Below are 7,681 nucleotides of genomic sequence, written 5' to 3' on the forward strand. Positions count from 1 at the left end.
CCACTGCCAGGACAAGGAAGATGTAAAGTACTGGTAAGCCACAAGCCACGTGGCAAAGTAAAGATTAATAGAAATGGGCTGAATATAAGAGTGACAGCTAGACAATGATAGGCCTGAGCTAATGGCCAAGCAGTTTAAATAATGTAAGAGTCTGTGTGTTTATTTTATAAGTGGGTTCCGGGACTGGCGGGAGCTGGAGAGAAATTCTCCAGCAACAGTGCTATGTGAGTGCAGCAAGAAAAAGGATGTGCCAGGAAAAGGCTGGCAGTTATGAAGCCTCAAATTGCATGGAAGGGAGTGATATTTCATTGATTTTTCTAATCTGTCAGTTTCCTGCTTCTCATACTGAAACTTCAATTTATTCAACAACAGTAACTTCATTTTTGTACTTCCCTCTCTTTCTGACAACTTTGAAAACAACAACAAAAACATAAGCTGTAGTCAAAGACATGGTTAGTTGTCTCATTCTCTCAGATGCTAAGGATCCAGGATGAGGATGCAGAAGGGCAGAGGACCCTGGAAGTCTTGGCTCACGTGGACTGGGAATGTTCTTCACTGCTCCAGGGATGCTAAAGGACAATGCTTTCTTCTTTGTCCTTGTTGGTATGAACTCGACTGAATAAATGGAAAGAAGCTTGAGTGAACTGATTTCTTTAAAGAAAGCTACATCAAAAATGATCAACTAGTTTTTACCAATAAAACATCTTCAAAAATCTTCATATTTTAAAATGTTTATAAGATAAATCTATCAAGATGTGTCTAAACTATGAATATGCACTCACCAAAAAATTGAAGCAACACTGTAAAAAGAAACCAAACCAAGAATGCTGAGTGCAGGCTGAGGCACTGAAACCCTCAGGGTAGGATGGGCAATAAGAGTTGCACTAACACTTGGATTACTTTTCCAGGAGGTTGTCAACATTACAGGGACTTTGCATCTATGACTAAATTATGAGTCTTGAAATAGGGGAATATCTGACATTCTCTCTGTGAGATCATCACACACATCCTCATCAAAGGTAGGCAGTAGGAAAGGTCCAGGAGAGGGAAAGGGTCCCGGAATGGATGATACAGAGATGAAGTTGCCAAGTTTAGACAAAGGGGCCAGAGGGCCAGAGGTGCAAGGACTGCTGTTTCCTAAGTATGGGAAAGGTAGGCACCAGACCTTTCTGAAAAAAAGAACTTCATTTCTAACCAGGAACACTGATTGCCATTCAGATGTTTTGACAATGCAGGGAATAAAAGTGTGATGTTCTGTCTTAAGTCTGTGATATGAGATGCAGTGGATACAGACATTTCTTTTCTGAGTTTTTCAGATGTACTCAAAGGACTTCTTTGTCCACACCGCAAAACTGTGAAAACAAGTATGGACTATGCGGTACAAAAAAAGAAAATTGTTAAGTTTCAAACAACAAAATGTTGTATAAATGTAGATGCTAAGAACCCTGTCTTTGGGGACTCAAAAATAGAAACTACTGCTGTAAATATGGAGCAGGATATCTCAACTCTTCTTTTCAGAAAGTTTCACTGAACTGCTTTACACTCTTCAAATTTCAGAGCTCAGATATACACAAGTTGAGAGCTTATTTCCCATCAGCACTGTAGGCATGTCTGGGTTTCCCCATTCATCACAGTGATACATGAGATGGGAAGCAGTGCAGAGGGAACAACTTTTAGATATAATGCAACCATCAATTTTCATCCTTCGGATATTCTCAAGCACCTGGGTTTTAAATGATGGTACTCTTTTTGATCTATATGAGGGAGCATGTTATATGTTGATGATGTGAGTAATAGGATTTCAGATATGCATGGAGTAGAGCAGCAACCAGATGTACTTTCAAATGACATGGAAAATATCTTTCTGGAGGCAGGGTGTAATCTCACAAATTGCAAATGCCATACAGCCATTAATATTTGAATCGTTGAAAGAAGGGAAAGAAAGTGAATCTCTTATGAAAAATTATCATTGATCCTAGGAATTTCCCCAATAAGGTGAAATCCTACAAATCCCACATTGGAGTTGGTTCTTAACTAGATAATTAAATGTTCTGAAGTAAACCTGAACACGAGGATGAATGCAATACATACACTGGAGACATCTCACAAGATTGAAGGACTCACATCCCCTAAATACAAGACTGGACAGTGATGAAGCTGATCTCAGGTGAGTTCCATAGTTCTGTGAACAGATGAAGGTTGCCTTGACATCCAGGGTTTCATAGGAAACATTGTCTAAATTCACATATAGGGCAGTGATAAGCTATAAGTGTGAGTAAGTCACCTCCTCTCTAACTTCAGAATCCTGGACATGCAAAGGGACAGTCTCTATTTTATTTACTTTCTTCTAATCTCTTTTCCCAAGTCACAAAAATCATATATTATTGACCCGTCCAGCAGGCCAGGTTATTCGAGGGTCTCGAGGAGGGACCACCTGTGAATCAATGGGGGGTGAGAGGGAAAGGAGACCAAGCGCGTGAAGAAAGACAGAGTCAGTCTGAGTTGCGTCAAGGTCTCACTTTATTGACTGGTGTTAGAGCTTATAAACAGGGCTTCAGGTAGGGAGGGGGAGCAGGAGTGAGGAGAGGACAAAGAAAATTCCTAAGGAGGGTCAGCAGGAGGTCGCTTTGGTCCCAGGCCCCTGCAGCTAGCTGATTTAAAGAGGTTTATTTAATCCTACATTCCTAGGTTAGACTAAAAGCCTCTTATTTACACGAGGCTTGATAAATCGTGGCAGGTAACACAAGGTTCAAGACACAGCTGTCCAGAGTCGGTCCCCAACATACCCCCCTCTTTTCTCAAAAATGGACCAAGTCCATGTGATCGGGGTTGCGGATGTCCGAGAGAGCCTCTGTCTTAGGCTATACAGGGGGATTCCCACGCATGGCAGCGTGCCATGTTGAGCCGGTCTTGACGACCTCTGTACGCTGTTGTCTCCTGCGTGGGCCCTGTAATATTCCCGTCATTGAGTACTCGCTAGCAAGACCATCCGGAAGGTCCGAGAGAGCCCCTGTCTTAGGCTATACAGGGGGACTCCCACGTACGGCAGCGTGCCATGTTGAGTCGGTCTTCACGACCTCTGTACGCTGTTGACTCCGACGTGGGCCCTGTACTACTCCCGTCATTGGGTACTCTCTAGCAAGACCATGGGGGAAGTTAGGGCCTTAGGACACTGAATCTGAGTCCTTGGTGGGGCTCCTGGCCGGCCTCCTCAGAATCTACTCTGTGATAATGAATCGAGACGTTTCGTGGTAAGGCCGAATCAATCTGATTTTTGATAAATCGAGTCAACCGCTGAAAGGCCCAGGGACCAAAGGTAATGAGAAGGAGAAGGAAAATAATCAGGGGGGCCAGGAGGGTGGGGATCAGGGTAGAAAGCCAAGGGGATTCTTTAAAGCTTCTAAATAGAAGGGCAAACCCTGCTCCTAAGAGCAAGAGCCGCATCTTACTGCAGCCCCATAAAGGCTAATAAAGGAAAAACCCATAAGATTACAATTCCCATACAATTTCGTTTCACAAGATCATGGTCTGGGTACAGAGTGATCACAGATGGGTAATTTGCGTCAACAGGTACATTTTTCCTGAAACCTCAAGGGGGGGGGGTTATCAAGGCGGGAGTGGAGTTTACACAAAGTTCACAGTGGTCCTTCCTGGAACACCTGTAACTATCCCAGTCATAGTTGAGCACATCTCTTAACAGAAATCTCTTTACATTGTTATATGGTTTCAGGGGAGATTGAACAATGGCTAAGTCAGGTTGCTCTTGGAACTAGATTTTTAGTTTCTCATTTCCTGGTGCTTGAAGTTTTTTCTTTTCCTGAGGCTTGGGGGTGTAAGCCTGAAGGGCTAGGGTCTTTCACTCCCCCATTTTTTTTTTTGGCAAATTTTAATCTAAAAAATTAAGGCATTACATTTGGTAACTCATGGCCTATTTTAGTAACTCATGGCCTGTAGTGGCCATGCATAGTTCATGTACAATTAGCCATCTTGTCGCTATGCCAGGGAGTTTTCTTTTGACCCAGCATTTCAGCCTTTTTTGAACAAGGAAAATGGGACGATGTATTCTCTTTCTGGAACTGCTTCAAGCTGGCATTGGGGCGTCGTATCAGGGCCCCTCCCCCAAAAGGCTGAAAAGCTGGTCAAAGACTGGGCAGGGGGCATTTGTCAGTAGCATGTAGCTGCCTGACACCATAGTGACAGAGAAGAATCATGTTAGCTGGGCTGGTCTACGTTAGCCTTTAGCACGTCCGGAGTCCACAGTCATCTGGAGCAGTGAAGTCAGGAACTGAAACTTGGAGGTGTCTGCCAGCCAAGTAGAAATCTGTTGAGACAGATTTAAACTAGGAACAGAGGTTAAAATTTATGAACTTATTTGAAACCTTAGGTCCATACCCTTAGTGATGGGGAAAGCACTAATCCCAAGACCAGGAGAGAGGAAAATTACCATCTTTAGGAATACTTAGCTGGGGTTCTTTTGACCTCTGTGGAGTGGATCTATGTTTTTATGACTCTTTTGATCCTTTGAGGCCTTTTTGCAGAATGACATAAAAGTTTTAGATACATTAGTATTACCAATCTGTACTGAAATCCATATTGTAGACAAAGTAGATAATGGGTATCTGTAAAACAGCAGAAGTAGACTTATACCTTTGAGTCCCAACAAGAACTACAGATTTGGGCATTTTACTTCTGTCCAAAAAGCCAGGTGTAAGTTGGACAGTGATTTTAAGCCTGGTGAAAAGCACTTTTAGGTTTACATTTAGACATATCTAGATGACATCTAAAACAAATCCAAAATGTTGAGCTTGTGACTGAACAGTAAGTGGTCATTGTTCTATCGACTCATCAGGACTCCTAAATGTTAAGCTCTGAACCATAGAACAGGAGAGTAATCTGAAACATATCTTATTTTAGACTCATATCCGAACCTTTATGATTTATTTAAATTTTTACATCTTAGAACATTTTCTTTTAAAGTGAGCTAACAGGCTAGCTATGGCCTTGCAGAAGGATCTGGTTGATGCTGCCATGCTGACAAAGTTAGAGCTAGCCTAGCCATCAGTACTATCAGAAATCTGAGAAGGATAAACTATATCTGAGTGCAGACCAAGAAGCTTCCAATCCTATAAATTACAGTGATCAATCCCTACCCAGGTCTCTATAGCATTGGAGGTACCAGTCAGAACAACATCAATCTTCTATCACCATCAAGCCCATAAGGCAGAGTACCTTTTCTGTGGAATAGGGACAAGGAAGACTGACAGTGTCCTACTACTTGTCCACAGTCTGGGCTGGGTCCTGGAGGCAGGTGTTGCATTGGGGCATCTTGCCCTGTGGTCAGTGTCGTTCACAATTCAGGTGGCATCTTCTTGTCATTCCATATCTTCTTTGGAGACCTTGGGAGTCATTGCTAGGAACTGGGGAGCTGGGAGTCTCTGTTTCTGATAGTAAGTTTTTAATCAAATAATTTAAATGTCATATTCATCAAATCATTGACAGGTTTGAGGACCATTATCTATTAAATGTATCTGAGTCAAACAAATCTAGGCCTAATCTTGAAAATATCTCTAAGTTTGGTAATAATGACCAGGCTAATTTGTTCTCTTATAGATATATTAGTCAAATATACCTCTCAGTTTGTTTTTATTTAAATAGAACCGTTTATGCTTTAAACTAGTATCTGGATAGCCAGATGACTAGTGTTAACTTGTATTCCTTAACACAAAGGACATGCATGCAAACTCAGACATTCAAAACCAAACATACATGTGGCCACATTTTCATTCATACCTGCAGAGTAGACAGACATTTTTAAAACTATGACCCTTTGGAGTCTCCATGTAACAGCAGAATAGCAAGAGAAAGATATCTGAAACATGTTTACTTAAACTTTAAAGTTAGACCTTAAAATTTTATTATATTTTTTAAACCCTCATGACATGTTTAAGCCTTTAAATTTTTATATCTTAAACTGCTTCCTCAAGTCAAAAAATCATTTATTTAAACTTTTATTAAAACCAACAATAATTTGAAACTAATTTTCTTAAATGATGGCAAGTATTTGTAACACATTGAATTCAAATGACCAAAACCCATGTAAATTTTTATTTTTCCTGTGGAAACAAAAGCATAATTTCCCCAGTATCTTGAATTGGTAATTTAACATTTCTTTATTAAGCAATATCAGTGTTATGCCCAGGTCTCGTCCCCAAAGAAGCCACTGGAGACCTCAGGTACAGAATGCAAAAGCAAGGTTTATACAAAAGAAGTTTACAAACCTTGGCAGGGGGGCTAGTTCCAAAGCTCTCACACACACAGCAGGGAGGTTGGAAGGAGCACGAGCCTTCTTTGTGAGGCTAGCACAGACCACATAATTCATCTCCCACCGCCCGCGTCCCTCTTTAGGTTCATATCAGTAGTTTTTTCATGTTATCTTTACTTCTCATTTGTTTAGCAACCTTGTTTAGGAGTTTTATGAGCTGTCTCCCGGGTTTGGGGAGTTTGGGGAGTTTGGGATGTTTTATGACCACTTAGTCTCTGTCAGATGGTCATATATCCTAACTCTGTGTTTTCTTAAGTTTCTGTAGTTGATAAAGCCACCTGGAAAAAGGCGTCTAAGTTCTTATCTACATTTAAGAATCCTGGTTTTAGCTTCTCTTTGTCTGTAGGGGATGAAGTTGGGGGGTGGGGGTTACTGAGGTTTCACAATCAGGACAGAGAAGGGTTAACAAGAGAAATTCCTGGCTGGCAGAAGAGACTTTGAAGTTATCACAGTAAAGGAAGGGAGGGGGAGCAGTGGTCATAAAGTATGTCCTTGGCTGCCAGTGTTCCTGAAAAAAAGTTTTTGTTAACTCCTCTGACTAAAGTCAGATTCTCTGTTCAGTGTTCACACAGTTTTGTCAGTTGCAGGCAGCCATTGCCCTGTCCAGAGCAGGACATGAGAATCTTAGCCCGCCTGTACCCAGAGCACGCACCCCCACCCTCATGAGAGCAGCCAGCTGCCTGAGTCCTGATAGCAAGAGAGCTAGGGAGGGAGGGAGGTGGCCCTCGCTGTGCCTCTCTCTCCTTCTCTCCGGGAAAATAAGGGAGGTGAGTAGCAGAAACAGATGACATTTACACAGACAATTCAAGTACCAGCACATCAGCACTGAGATGATGATGGCCTCACTCACAGCAAGCAAGCCCCTGGATTGTGGCTTGCACATCCCTCCAGTGGGCTGGGCAAAGGTCTAGTGGAGAAGAAGGAGACTGTCCCATAGCGTCCGTCACAGTCAAGTCAACAATGAGAACAGTTAACACACTACACACAAGACCAAGGGCACGCGAAAGAAAAACTTTGCCCCAACGAGACAACCAACAAAGCTCCAAGAACAATGACAGCCTGGTGTGCTCTGTGGAGAGTGACCCTCCAGGCTCAATCATACCAAAAACAATCGAGACTCGAGGATCTCTGTCCTTGATCAAACAGACATCAGGGGGCTTTCACATCCCTGTCAGTCAGACATGTACCTTATTTCTTGGAAGAGAAACAGAGTGTAAAGTAACAATGACCACAATAAAACATACAAAAAACTCCCACAGAATGGCTCTAACAATTTCCCGGGACAAAATACAAAGTGGCACTTCCTCCCACCATGGGGAAAGGTACCCAAAGATGCTCCTCTCCTGAGCACTCCCTGGA

This window comes from Peromyscus leucopus, chromosome 14 (assembly GCF_004664715.2).
Source record: "Peromyscus leucopus breed LL Stock chromosome 14, UCI_PerLeu_2.1, whole genome shotgun sequence".
Classification (NCBI taxonomy): domain Eukaryota; kingdom Metazoa; phylum Chordata; class Mammalia; order Rodentia; family Cricetidae; genus Peromyscus; species Peromyscus leucopus.